The sequence below is a fragment of the Podarcis bocagei genome (genome assembly GCF_964188305.1).
Source record: "Podarcis bocagei genome assembly, chromosome: 9".
Classification (NCBI taxonomy): Eukaryota; Metazoa; Chordata; class Lepidosauria; order Squamata; family Lacertidae; genus Podarcis; species Podarcis bocagei.
In genome coordinates, this window is record NC_138134.1 from 54,502,664 (window position 1) to 54,517,969 (window position 15,306).

A 15,306-nucleotide genomic window follows, 5' to 3' on the forward strand; every position below is an offset into this window, starting at 1 on the left:
TCCTCCCTCCCCACTCCCACCCCCCAGGGATCCAATGTATTTGACTTCAGCCTAAGACATGCTCTCCCATGTATGATGTGTTGAGAAATTTGGCACTACCTCATAGAAGTGTCTCATACCATAATGAGCATAATGGATAGCACCTTATCAATCATGGACAGAAGCTTCCCCTTCTCTTAATGGAATATTACACTGCTTAAATCCCATGAGCGGCAGCAATCAAGGGCAGGGGGTGACTTTTATCACATGAGAAGACTCCACAAATAAGCACCAGTGCTATACATCTCATTGAGATGGAGATCCTAAATGTGGATTCATCCCTTAGAGCAGTGTTTCCCAACCTTGGGCCTCCAGCTGTTTTCGAACTACAATTCCCATCATCCCTGACCACTGGTCTTGCTAGCTGAGGATTATGGGAGTTGTAGTCCAAAAACAGCTGGAGGCCCAAGGTTGAGAAATGCTGCCTTAGAGTCTACCACATTTTCTTCCATTGTATGAAGTTCTGCCTGGTTCTATGCTTCCAAGCCCCTTGATTCTTCAGAAGCGGAAGAGCTCTGTCAAATGGGAATACCCCTTCACTGCAAGAGATGTACACAGTGTCCCTGTGAGCAAGAGAGGAGTGCTGCTGGATCATATGAAAAGTCTATTTCATCCAGCATTCTGTTCCCACAATGGCCAACTAGATGCCTATGGGAAGCCCATAAGCAGGGAATGGATGTAATAGCCTTCCCACTGTTGTTCCCCAACAAATACCTGTGATACGGGATGCAATATATAGGCAGCATGACTAGTAGCCATTGATAGACTTCTACTCCATTAATTTGTATAATCCTCTCTCAAAGCCATCCAAGTTAGTGCCATCACTCCAACTCAGAGGTTGGTTCTTGCGATCTCATTTCATTTCACTTCACTTTTAATTTGTATACCGCCTTTCTATATTACTATGCACAAGGTGATTTACAAGCTGAAAAGGTCTGTTGTGTTATGAACTGGAATGGGAAAGACAACGTGGATTTTTTGCTTACTTTGATAATTTGGAACCTCAACCCTCCTCTTGTAATTTGTTACCAAAACCATCCTAGCTTGCTCCCTTCCAGAAATTGGAGGACCTCTATCTTTTTCTTTCTCTGCTCTAATCCCTATATCTCTATAGACCATGCATTTCAACCTGACAAGGAGGTTTGGCTAAAGCTGTAGAGATTACTGTAAAACTGGCTGGCATGACCACTGACATAAGGCACTCCCTCTGGATGCTGAACGGACTGCAATTTTCTCAGCCCTGACAGTCCTGCCTGTGAGTCTGAGAACATGGAATGCTCTGTCAAAAGAGACTAGGGCCCTGCGGGACCTGACATCTTTCCGCAGGGCCTGCAAGACAGAGTTGTTCCGCCAGGCCTTTGGTCAGGGCGCAGCCTGACTCCCTCCTCTGGCAACCTGCACATAATTCTACTTAATTGGTTGCCATCAATTTGATTTAATTAATTTTTATAATGAAATATTTTTAGATTGTGTGATTATTTGATTGATTATTTTATTGTTGTTAGCCGCCCTGAGCCCGGCTTTGGCTGGGGAGGGCGGGATATAAATAAAATTTATTATTATTATTATTATTATGACTCAAAGCCAGAAAATTTGCAAGTCTCTGTCTTAAGGTGGAGCAAACATCAGGCAGGCCCTTAGACACTTTCTTTCAAAATGACATAACATACTGAAGCCTCAAGGTGAGTCCAAAATATCAGTTCAACAGGTCACACGGCACAACCAGAATGCCACTGTTTTCTGCTTCTGTCCTTCTGGTTTATCTGGACAATAGAAACTTGGCATTTCCCACATTTACTCATTGACTGCCTAGGACAGGAATACAATCAACATGCACTCCAGATCTCACTAAACTACAATTCCCATCATCTCAATCATTGACTATGCTGGCTAGGGTTGATGGGAGATGGAGTCCAGTGACATCTGAATAGCGCACCTAGCCTAGAAAAATGTCTGAAAAATTATCTGTTTTGCTCCTTTGTACAAGATGACACTGGAGAACAGGGGTCAAAGGTTGTAAGATGCAAACCGTGTTTTCAAAGGAAGTTGCCCTGCACCGAGTCAGACCATTAGCATATTGAGCCCAATATTGTCTCCTCTGACTAATGTTGGCTCATCAAGGTCTCAGAGAGAGCTGCATTTCCCAGTCCTAGCACTTGAGATCTGGAGATGCCTAGTCTGAACCCGTCATCTTTTGCACACAAAGCATACACTCTGTTACTGCCCCCCCGTCATACATTTCTAATTGGTTGGGCTTGTCTTCATGTTGGCTCTGTGTCACAAATATGCCAATACAGAGGGAATACCTGCAAGTTCTGAAGAAAAGCTTACCACCCACACATCACCAGATACTAATATGCCAATAGACTTCTATTTAACACTTGTGCATATGTTATATTTTGCAGCACTGGTTCTAGGATAGACTGTACACAAGGTGAGCTGCAGGAGACCATGATTTCTAGCCACTGATCAGCACCTTTCTATCTGCCTAGATGTACATTAAGGAGAATCTTTCCCATATGGGCACTTCGTTCAGTGTCCAAGGTGCTGCTCAGCATCCAAGATGCAGCATCTGAGGTGCTGCTCCATGTTCTCCTGGAGGTGGGTAAGGGCAGGGGCGCCAACTTATTAAAAACATTGGGGGAGCCCGCGAAAGCTCATGAATAATAAATAAGCTCATGAATATGCAGATAAAGTGGCGCCGCCTCCTCGTGAGCGAATAGGGGAGAGCGTGCTGCGCCTATTAATCAGCTCCGAAGGAAATTGGGTGGAGCTTTTGCTCGGGAGGGAGGGCAGGAGGCATGCAGCCCGACCCTGTGCATTTTGGGCTGGGGGAGGGGTGGCGGTGGCGCTCTGCTGGAGGGGCGCCCGAGATTATGGGGGGGGGCGGAGCCCCCCCAAACGAATTTTTGAGGGGGCTCGGGCCCCCTCAGGCCCCATGGAGTCGGCGCCTATGGGTAAGGGAAGCAAGTCTTCTCAATCATGGTGCCAGTGTTCTGGACTGGTCCCCTAGGGCCTTTTCACTATATGCCTTCCAGCATCTGGTAAATATACGACTCTTTGAGGAGGTTTGTGTGAGTGTTGGATTTGGTGCTGATGGGGAGTTCCTACTTCTGCTAAGATTGGGCAAGGTTTTGGGGGGCTGTTTTCCCCATCTCACAGCAATTTACATTATTGTATTACTTCATTTTGTTGCTGTTTTGTCTTTTGATGTTGCTTTACATGCTGTAGCAACTTCAAGTTCTCTCTTAAAGGAAGATGATGGTACATTCCTTAAATGCAAGCCAATAAAGCAGAGCAGCAACGAAAGGCAACAATAAAATGCGTGTAAACCCACTAAATGAGATCAGTCTTGGACGGCAGCCATCTGCTGGGTCAATTAGTGGCCAATACCTGCCCTAAAAAAGTACCTAATGCTCTCGCAATTTGGCAAAGAAGTTGTATACTCTAACTTTCAGTACCCGTAAATTGCAACTCTGGTATGCCATCTTTCAACTTCTACTAAACTGAACACGGAACAACTTCTCACCGATAACTACAGAGATAAAGCTCTCTGTATCTAAACTACTCAGGCCTGAGGCTGCCAGTGCTTGTTCTGACAACAAGAGATCTTGTCAGCAGAAAGAAAAACACAACCTAAACTGTACACTCTTACAATTACTGAATGGCATACGGTGAAAAAATAAATAGGGAAATTCTTGAAAATGCTCAATAGCTGAGGATGTGTCACAGCAGACCTACTGGAGAAGAGTTTGGTGTTCTTTGCAGTCTTTCTGCAAAACACGGTGTTCTGTAGGAACATGGGATTCTGGTTTGGGCCAAGGAAGCCATTGACCCATCTAATTGATGCATTGCTTTTACTGAGTGACTTTGGCTTACTAGGGCTGCTGAGGGGAGATTTTATCAGCTGAACTTGGAGACATCGAGAATTGAAGCCAGGACTCTCACTGAGCCATAGTCCTTCTTCTTCACAAATTGCTGAAGCAGTGTAATGCCACGATATAAATCTAGTCTGTCTTGGTCAGACCACACCTGTGTCCAGTTCTGGGTGCCGCAATCGAAGAAGGATATTCACAAGCTGGAGCATGTGCAGACAAGGGTGACCAAGATGACCAAGGGGCTTGAAAACAAGCCTTATGAAGAACAGTTGAGGGAGCTGGGTATGTTTAGCCTAGAAGAGAAGAGACTGAGAGGAGATATGATGGCTGCCTTCAAATATCTAAAGGCTGTCACACGGAGGATGGAGCAAGCTTATTTTCTCCTGCTCCAGAGGGTAGGACCTGAACCAGTAGATTCCAGTTACAAGAAAGGAGATTCCGACTAAATATCAGGAAGAACGTTCTGACAGTAAGAACTGTTCTACCTCAGGAAGCTGTGGACTCTCCTTCCTTAGAGGTTTTAACAAACAGAGGTTGGATGGCCAGTTGTCATGGATGCTTTAGTTGAGATTTCTGCATTGCAGGGGGTTGGACTAGATGACCCTTTCAACTTTACAATTCTATGATTCCCTACCTGTCAATTTAATGATCTCTCTTCTAACAAGCTCCCTTGGTACTTACAATCTACTAATGAGACTTCACCAAATTGGCATCCATGAGCAGCATGCCAGTTTTGTTGTTCCTCCTTCTCTGTTATGCTTCTTGAGGCCTGCCAAGTCCTTCTTGGGTTTTCATAGACTAAGTCTGCTAACATGCTTTTCTACACCCCATATCTGATATCTTTTGCCTAGCTTGCACTGTTTTTATAAAATTTTATGGTTTGATTTTTGTAGTTATTTGGAAAACTTTATATTGAAAGTTGGCTAAAAATAAATCCAATCAATACAACTAGATTTTTCTTTCTTTTTCTTTTAAAAAATCATAAACAATTTATTAAATCTATATACATGAGCATATATTCCAAATGGTGTGCTCTGCTAAGTGCCCAAAGAAGAGCTTCTGTACATAATAATTCATAAATATTGCATGATAGGAGTTTTCAATTTTGACCACAGTGAATTGACCCAAGTCAAGAGGGCGCGCGGGGGGGGGGAGTTAGTATCGCCCCAAGTGGAAATAACACAAAGATATGAAAAGGATATCTTATGTGAGATTTAATTAAATTAATTCTGGAAGAACTACAGTACTGTATATGGAGTCTAGGCAGTTTGCAGGGAAGTTCTTAATATGTTTTTAAACATAGTAATTTAAAAGGTCAAAATTTGATCAGACTCAGGGAATGGGGATCCACTTTCATCAAAGTAAAACCAGACTTCTGGCAGAGCACATTGACTTTTCTGGATGGCATTTTTTGAACTACAGGTTGAATGAAAGCCAAGAAGTGCTGAAGAAGAATGAGTGTAAGAAGAAGAGATCTGCATAGGATGTTAGTAGCAATAATTCAAGATACTGGTGATAGAAAATAAATTTTGCCTGGGTTGTGTTTTAACACTAAATAGCACATTATAGCCTTGGATCAGTGTACTCTAATTCCTTATACATGTTGAAAATATTAAATATATGGTTATACCAACTGGGATTTCATACCTAGGTCCTACAAAGTGAACACGTAGTCTAAAGAATAAACGCGAGACAGAATGTTGTCTACGTAATTTCCAGACAACCTGCTTATTGACCATTCAACATGGTGAGTTTTTACACAATTTGTGGGCAGGTTAGATAACCCAGGAATGCTATTTATCAACCATTCATTCTGATTCATCTTTGGGAAGGCTAAAAGACATCACATCAAGCACATGTTATCTCACTTCCCAGTGCATCTTCCCCATCACTTTCCTTATTGCAAACACCACCAACACCACCAACACCACCACCAACAACAACGTTTTTGGGGATAGTGGTAGTGGATTTGTTGTGCAAGAGCTCCACATCAGCTTTTATTGTGCATCTGGAATTGGCTGGTATGTGGCTAAATTTCCCCCTGAAAACAGCAGGCTGGAAGCCCCCCTAACCTTCCCCTTCAGAACCTGTAAGCTATGTTCATCCTTCAGTCTTTTATTAAGTAGAATATTTGTGTCTTTGCATTGGAGTGTCTCCTGCTGACACCTTTTCCAGATATATCTGGTTCTGCTCTTTAGGGATATACTGGAATATAGCTTAAACTCTGGATCTTTCCATATCACATTTTTGTTTGCAAAGAAGGACATCTGTTTGCCATTTGTTCTGCACCATCTGCACAGAGCTCAGGGTTCTGCATCTTTTGCAGGAATATCACTTTTAGTGGTCTCAAAACATGAGATTTTGTCACTGAGAAAATGCGATCTCATGCTATATTTCTGAATGACATTTATTGCATGTTTCAGGAATTAAATGCTTCCATCTTTCCCCAATAAAGTTTCCATGTTGAAATTTTGCACAAACCACACGGAGGACACAAAATATGGCTTCTAGGTTTGGCAAAAAATTAATTGGGCCATAAACGTCAGATTTGTTTATTATATCTGTATGTTTTGCCTAAAGAAAAACCAATATATAAATCATTTCCCGCAGGATAGTTTCTATAAACCAGAGTTGCTTGAAATAACACTGGTGCTACAAAGGTTAAGGATAGTATTATTTTTAAACCAAAAGGTAAAGCATAGGTTCTTGTGTTTGACTTTCCAAATCCCCTGTAAATCCATGATTGGTCTGTTTTCCAAGCCCTTTCCTCTGGACAATCTGTGTATAAGGAGAGGTATAAAATTACTTTCCATATAATTTCACTCTCAGAACTAGGTTGCCTAATAATTGTGCAATCCTGGATCACTTCAACCTGATAGCCACAAGCATAAGTGCTTTGATTTCAAAATACGTCTCCACTATTCTTTCCAGAAAGACACGGAACGGGTTGATCCACAAATTAGTGAAGATGGGTAATTACATTTAAAAGCCGTTTAATCCCACTCTGTCTTCTGAACAGATTTACAGACTGTACCTATTAATTTAAGAGAGAGATCTGGATCAGCAATATGTATGGTTATTATATCCAGGTGTTATATGGCAGGCATCAAAATGCAACAAGAGCCTGCAATTCTAAACACACTTACTAGTAGGACCTACTTCTGAGCAAACATAGGATGCACTGAAAATTTAGGCTAGATCTAAAAGAGGATGATGTCCATGATGTGACCAATCAGCTCAATAGAATCATAGAATCATAGAATCATAGAGTTGGAAGAGACCACAAGGGCCATCGAGTCCAACCCCCTGCCAAGCAGGAAACACCATCAGAGCACTCCTGATATATGGTTGTCAAGCCTCTGCTTAAAGACCTCCAAAGTAGGAGACTCCACCACACTCCTTGGCAGCAAATTCCACTGTCGAACAGCTCTTACTGTCAGGAAGTTCTTCCGAATGTTTAGGTGGAATCTTCTTTCTTGTAGTTTGGATCCATTGCTCCGTGTCCGCTTCTCTGGAGCAGCAGAAAACAACCTTTCTCCCTCCTCTATGTGACATCCTTTTATATATTTGAACATGGCTATCATATCACCCCTTAACCTCCTCTTCTCCAGGCTAAACATGCCCAGCTCCCTTAGCCGTTCCTCATAAGGCATCGTTTCCAGGCCTTTGACCATTTTGGTTGCCCTCCTCTGGACACGTTCCAGTTTGTCAGTGTCCTTCTTGAATTGTGGTGCCCAGAACTGGACACAGTACTCCAGGTGAGGTCTGACCAGAGCAGAATACAGTGGCACTATTACTTCCCTTGATCTAGATGCTATACTCCTATTGATGCAGCCCAGAATTGCATTGGCTTTTTTAGCTGCAGCGTCACACTGTTGGCTCATGTCAAGTTTGTGATCAACCAAGACTCCTAGATCCTTTTCACAATAAAAAGCGAAAGGTTCTGCATAATAACAACAGTACACAGAAACTCCCTGTCTCAAACATGGAAAGCCACTGCTGGTCAGTATAGACAGTTTTGAGCTAGATGGATCAATGGCCTGACTCAGTATAAGGCAGCTTCTTATGTTCCACGCAATCCAACTATATGGGCTTATACACACTTCCTTGTCCCGCTGCTTTTCCCCAGGGAAAACTGCTTCGGGGTCCGTCTGTCCTCATTGCCATTTGTTCTGATCTATTACTATAGAGCAGGTCTTCCCTTGGAAAGGTGTGGGGCATGGGGAAAACCATTTGGACTAGTGGAAAACCGCTTGGACCCATGCTTTCTAGGCATGGCACAAGTGGAAATGTGGGCAAGCCCTATGTGGGAATAGTCCAGTTTCAAATACGGAATACAGTGGTACCTCTGGTTATGAACTTAATTTGTTCTGGAGGTCCATTCTTAACCTGAAACCGTTCTTAACCTGAGATACCACTTTAGCTAATGGGCCTCCTGCTGCCGCTGCGCTACTACTGCACGATTTCTGTTCTCATCCTGAGGTAAACTTCTTAACCTGAGGTACTACTTCTGGGTTAGCGGAGTCAGTTTGTAACCTGAGGTACCACTGTACACAGGAGCCCTTTCTAGGTGTTCCAAGGATGTGTGAAGCCTTCATAAAGGGGACACATGAGGGAGCACACTGGCCCTGCACCCAATGACCTCTTCCACTTGCCCCAACTTTCCCCCAAACAGCAAGGTTCCTATTTAATTAGATCTATAACCAAAGACAATTTTACCAGAACACAGCAACAACAATGCCCTATCACACATTTAAACAATCCTCAGGTTGGAGTATGGGTATTCTAATGACAGCTAGGAATATAACTATGATTGTAGAAGGTAAGGTATTTTTTCTAAGCTCATCTGATGCCTTCTTTGGATTCTTTATGATGCTAGGCAAAGTCAAGACCTTTCTTTCCTTCCCACCAACATCTTAGGAACCCTGTTCTTTTAATAGATTTTAAGGTTCTGGTTTTATAGCGCCAGCTGTGCTTGCTTTTGTTGATTTTATTTCTGCTGTGGTGTGTGCTATTTTGTAGCTGTATTTGCATTCATTTTAATAATTTTTATGGATTGCTACCCAGAGTAATTTGATTATTGGACAGTATAGAAACATAGTTAATAAATGCAGTAAAATGAATAGTATAATTAGAAGGGATCAATAGATCACACGCACTTTGTGAGGATGTAGCTCTGAGAAGGGGCTTAAAATTATTTAAATAAATAAATCCAACATCTTTCCTAAAACAGCATTGTTGATGGCACATACCTCTTTATGCATTTGTTGGAAATTTCCATGGAAGTTACTTCTTTTTGTAATTCGTTCCTCTGATGACTTGCTCCCACAATCTGGAAAGTTTTCCTAATTTTAAAAAATGATTTTACCTTCTGTAGACAAAAGCCATTTTTCTTTTCCTACTGAGGGTGAGCTCTAGTTTTTCCTGAGTGTATGCAACTTAAACTATTGGAAATTTCTACAGATTGCTACAGATAAGAAGGGGTTTGGTTCATGGTAGTGCACAGATATACGTAAAATCAAAGTAAATGGAAGTTGTATATGTATTTGATGAAAGTGATAAAAATGTTTCCCTCTTGAGTTGTGAAGTTCACAAATGCACACATCGATTCCTCATATGGCTACACTTTAATAACCATCCCTTTTTCCTATTCCACATGGCTCTAATAAATAACTCATTCTCAAATAATATATTATCCTCATAAAAAGGAGAGCTTTTTAACGTAAACCCAACCCCTTTGCTTTCAGACTTCTGCTTCGTGGTTAATCATTTGTCCAGCATTCATTTTTCATGGCTGTGCTCTCAACAATAAACCTGCAAGGAAATAAACAGAATAATTAATATGATATCTGAAAATAAGCACGACTTTAAGAGAGTTCACTGGCAACAGCTGAAGACAGCTTGCTCTGCATTTTTTTTTTTTTTTTACATCTAAAGACTATTTCTTCAAACAAAGTTGTTCACATGGTCAAACAAAATGAATGATGAATGGGACTGGGGTGTGAGGCTCATATGTCAGTTCTTTTGTGTAAATAGTAAACAGCTGCACCAAACGTCTTGTTCCTTGAAGGGCAATAATTGCTAGCTCAAGGTTAAGATCCCTGAAAAAGACCATTTCGGTTACCTCAGGACTGTGAAATCCCATTCTCTGGGTGTCTACTAACACATAGAGTCATGTGTTAAGTTATGTGATACTGACAAAGTGGGCCTTAGAGCCCATCTAGGAACTGTCATTAATAAAGCTGGATCTTTAGCAGGAAGCTGAATCCAATAATGGCTTTGACTAACATGGCATTCTCCAGTTTGATCAACATGTGCTCCATCTTGCTGCCTACAGTTGTCTTCTTTGACAAAGGTTGCTTCTGAGATCACATCCATGCTTTTACAACCATGTAGGAAAGCTGTAGGAAATAGCTTGGGAGCAGTCAGAGGTACTTATTCAGTAGGGTGAACTGTGCAGAAAATTTAAGGACATAAGAGCATACCATGGCCATGCCAAAGAGATACCATGCCAGGCTGTTGGTCCATCAAGTTCAGTACTGTCTACATGGAATGATGGTAGCTCTCCAGGGTTTCAGACATGGGTCTCTCCCACACCTACCTGGAGATGCCAGGGATTGAACCTGGAACCTTCTGCATGCAAAGCAGGTATACTACCACTTAGTTACTGCCCTTCCCCAGTGGTGGATTAGAAGTACTACAGATCAAGAGCACCTCATGGGGCTTTCCCTAAAGAATCATGGGAACGAAAGTTTGGTGAGAATGCTGATTCTCTGACAGAGATCTCTAACAGAGATCTCCAACTCCCTTCGCAGAGCTACTCCAGCTCCTTGCATAACCTGGAGAAAGAGTGTGACTATTTAACTAGCCTCCAGTTAATATAAATACCAGTGAAATTTGCAAATTATGGGCTGTAAGGAAATGCATACATACCATTGAGCAGATGGTTGAATCTGTCTGCCTGGCCCGCTGAAGGCTCCCAGTGAATCCACAGGGGACGTGATCTTGTTTATTGCACTTATCTAGCTGTGTTTTAAGTGTAATGGAACTTCTGGCAACTGAGAATTAGGAGGCTCAGAGAAGTCTATGCAAATAAGCTGTCAAAGTAGGCTCAAACGATGTGTATTTGTTGAAACACGTCCCATTATTTTTAAGCTTGAGCATAATCAAGATCTGTATCTGAATGAAAACTTTTGGGGAAGATGATAGGATCTTGGCAGAAAGGCAGCTGTCACTGTGGATTGCTTGCAGGGCTTTGGTTGTACCGATTATTCTATTTTGGTGCTGTGCAAATTGGACGCATCTTCCCACAGCCCCGGGATCAGATGGGAGACATATGACATGAAAAGAAATGCCTACAGAACTGACATTACAGGGGTGTGTCTCAAAGGAGCACAATGAACTCATTTGGATCATTGCAATGGACTGCATGTTGGGCTGCTTTTAAACATTGCCCAGAAACTTCAGCTGGTCCAGTAGAGGACAACAAGATTATTAATGGGGGACTGCATGGTTTGAATGGATGACACCAGTGTTTTATTCTCTGTACTGATTCCCAGTTAGGGATGGGGGAGGAATTTGGTTCAGCCCACATTTTATAGCAAACTTACACAATTCACTATTTCTGAGATACTAGGTGAACTGAGATGCACATATCCTTCAGAATTTGCACTTCTCTGAATTTTGTGGTGTAGTTTTCCAACCTCAAAATGTATATATTAGGGGTGAGCTCCCATTGCTCTGTCCCAGCTCCTGCCAACCTAGCGTTTCGAAAGCATACCAGTGCAAGTAGATAAATAGGTACGACTGCGGTGGGAAGGTAAACGGCATTTCCGTGCACTCTGGTCTCCGTCATGGTGTTCCATTGTGCCAGAAGCGGTTTAGTCATGTTGGCCACATGACCCGGAAAACTGTCTGTGGACAAATGCCAGCTCCCTCAGCCTGAAAGCAAGATGAGCGCCGCAATCCCATAGTCGCCTTTGACTAGACTTAACCTTCCAGGGGTCGGTCCTTTACCTTTTTACTTATATTAGGTGAAATAAAATTGCACTTAATTGTGAAAATGACATTAAAATGCATTGTATTAGGATAATTCCTTGCTACCACTTGTGCATTGGGTAAAATACAAAAGTGTTTATATTAGGAGAAATGCACACAAAAATGCCAATTTCCTCTCCTTAAGGACTTAAAAATAAACAAATTCACAAACTAATGCTGAAATATGGCAAACTGCACTTGAGATTGGAAAAAATGATACTGACAGATTCTTCCATTCCTACTCCTTGTCCATTTCCAGGCCTAATCAAAACCTTTAATTAATTGGAATCAAGGATCCAAAGTAGGGTGAGTGAGGTGAATGCCTCAGACAAGTGATTTTGGGTGTCATGAAAGGGCTGCAAATTACTATTTAATTTATTACTGTAGCGTGTTTACTCCCACACAGAGACTCTTGCAGGATTTTCTGTTTTAGGTGCCAAGAATAATTTGGCTAGGTTTGGGTATTATGACTTTGACTGGGGGTTTTCCTGTATTTCTGCTTCAGGCAGCAAAATCTCTTGGGCTGGCCCTGGGCCCACTAGAACAGTGAATCTGGCCCATTGATTTGCGATTGCTTGGATAACTCATGATGAAGCTGTTATCTCTGTGTTGCCCTTGCATTGTTTCCAGACACAGAAGGAGGCAATCAGGCACTGGAGAGATGGAGAGCAGCTATGAGAATAGACAGTGGTACCTGAAAGCATACTGTCAGGGAACTGCCATCAGAGGGAAGAGGAGAGGAAAGTCGCTCCAGTGATGCAGGGGAGGGAACTAGCAAGGAGAGAGAGAGGGCTTCCACGGGGGAAAGAAATCCAGGGGACACCAGGCAGAAAGGGGAAGCTGAGAGTAAGGCGGAGGGGAGGCTCAGAGACTCTTCCAGTGAAATCAGCGGAGAGAGCACAAGACCTCCGCTTGGCACGCCCACGCTGCGCAGAAGGCTTCCACTCAGAGAATCTAGGAGGAGACTTGTAGTCAAGCAACTTTTATGTTGGAGAAATTTAGGTCCCGCCCACTGACGGATTCTGCCAGTGACTAAGACAGTTGCGTTTCAAGGGCTGTCAAACCAGGGAAAGTTTTAGCTATACGGCTAGCTTGGAGCAGTTTGCAGTTTACGCACAAGCAACCCCAATTCCCAATACACATACCTTGTCAAAAATCTTCCTTTTTTGTGTTTTTGCATGAAACAGGAATCAGGAGTGAGATGCGTTTCCAGTTTGCCTGCTTCTTTTGCAAAAGAGGAGGTGCTGTAGGAAGATGTGTTTGGACACATTTGTGCTGGAAATTCCAGTGGTTGACTTCCAAACACTTGCATCAGTGGAAGAGCTTTTTAAAAAGATACTTGTGTGATCTCTTATGATATAGATAAATATTAACTTACCCAGCTTTTCTATAACTTGTATATGTTTATAAGAAGGGGTAGCTAGTTTGCCTTTCCTTCTTACTGTGAATATTCAGCTGTCTGCTTATTTTGTCGCACTATTTGTAACTCACAGCTTCTTTTAAACAAGTTACATTACATCCTATTGTGGGGGAGAAAGAGAAATTCTAAGGCAGAGTTCCTAGCACTTGCTAATCCTTGCTGGTTTGCTGTCACCAGGTTTGTAAGTGTGTGTCCTTTAGTTGACTAAGGTATCCAGGAGGACCAAAAATTCAAACTTGCTCCTTCAGGAGGCAATTGACCAATTACCTGGACTTCAGAACCACCAACCCATAGCACATTTGTCTTGCCAGGATTCAGGGTCAGTTTGTTGACTCTCATCCAGCCCACCACCCTCCCAGGACTTGGTACAGGGCCTTGTGTTTGTCTCCAGTTCATAGTTAGTTCCTTGGTAACTGTGTAATTGGAGCAAAATATTTTATCCAAGTAGCAACCTAGAGCAAATGGGGTGATCAAATCCTGTGCTAGCTGCAGCATCCAAGTGACCTTCAACAGTAGCTCAATGTTCAGAATATTGGAACGGTAATCCCTGTTGGAGGTCGCAAACATGGATGGCTCTGCTGCAATCTACATCCAAGAGAAACAGTTGTACGAGCCCAGGCAGATGGGAAATGTGCTTCTCATTCAGCCTTCATAGACTGAGAGAGAGAGAGAGAACATCCGAAACAAATATTGCCTCTTTCGCCTCTTCAGCTGCTGTTGAAGAAGAATGATAGGCAGACTTATAGCTTTCAGTGAACAAGCCCTGCTCAAATTAAGCCATGGGGATTTTTATTTTGAGAATTTTAATTTCATCATGATTGATATGTTGCAAGATCTTACGAACACAAGCAGACAGAGAAAATGCCTCTTCTGTCATTAAATTAGGCTATGTGAGTAGATCCATTTCTGCCTTCTGCCCCGGGATACCACCAACATCTCGGTCTGCTGCTGATTCTATTCTGCACCTGAGAATTCCATTTATAAGTTAGCAAGTGAGGGCTTGTGAGAAATTGTGACACTTCTTCTTTCCCTCTCCTTTTCTTGAATGCTATTCTTTCTCCTGAACATGCTGCCTCATTGACTGGACTAATGGCAGTGGTGTAAACAGCAGTGCTCCTTAAATCTTCTAGGTACCCCTTATTCTAGGTCAAAGTAAATGAAACTTGGATAGGAAAATTCCACCCACATCAGCCTAATCAAATCAGAACAGTAATTGCTGAAATAGTTTCCCAGGCTTATAATTAGTAAGTAGAGATAAACCTCACATGTGATTAGTTGCATCACCTCTCAGAACATCTTTCATTTCCTTGACAGTCCCATAATATCAGAACTCCTCAAAACCTGGACTATATTTACCTTTGGAGCTGCTTGATACTTTATACAGGACAGGAGTGTTTGCTATGTCTACATTGCTGTAACATCAATGTTTCCGGCAGATATTTTTTTTAAAAAAGTAGATTTGTGAACTGCCCCAAGATATTTTGATGAAGGGCAGTATATATAATAAAATAGATAGACAGACAGGTAGACAGACAGACAGACAGACAGATAGTAGGGATGGACAAATCTGTCAATTTCAGTTTCTTCATTTTTTCCAATCTTAAATTCAGTTCTCCACATCGGTCTGCATTTCTTTTTTTTAAAAAAAAGATAAATCAGCATTTTAGTGCAAATTCCTCCTAATGTACACATTTTTGGTACATTTTCCTTAATACAAGGCATTTTTGGATGCTATATTTACTGATACACACACTTCCTCCTAATATATGTTATTTCATGCACATTATTTGGTTGAAGAAATGTGGGTTCCCATAGATAATTGTGTTTGCATGTTGGCTTGAGGAGTACAAGTTAGATAGTTTCTTACAAAAATTCCAAAGTCAAATTTCTCTGCACCTCTAGCAGATGGTAGAAGAGATACAGAATCTCCAT

At 42.0% G+C, this 15,306-nt stretch overlaps 1 long non-coding RNA gene across 1 annotated transcript; it reads right to left on the minus strand.

Annotated features, from left to right (window-relative positions):
• Positions 1 to 6,453: 6,453 nt before the first annotated feature.
• LOC308594855 lies at positions 6,454 to 10,987 on the minus strand. Its single transcript, XR_014011652.1, has 3 exons — positions 10,851 to 10,987; positions 9,170 to 9,731; positions 6,454 to 6,695 (listed from the first exon to the last, which is right to left on the minus strand). It is a non-coding gene; the product is annotated as an uncharacterized lncRNA (long non-coding RNA).
• Between the last annotated feature and the right edge of the window lie 4,319 nt (positions 10,988 to 15,306).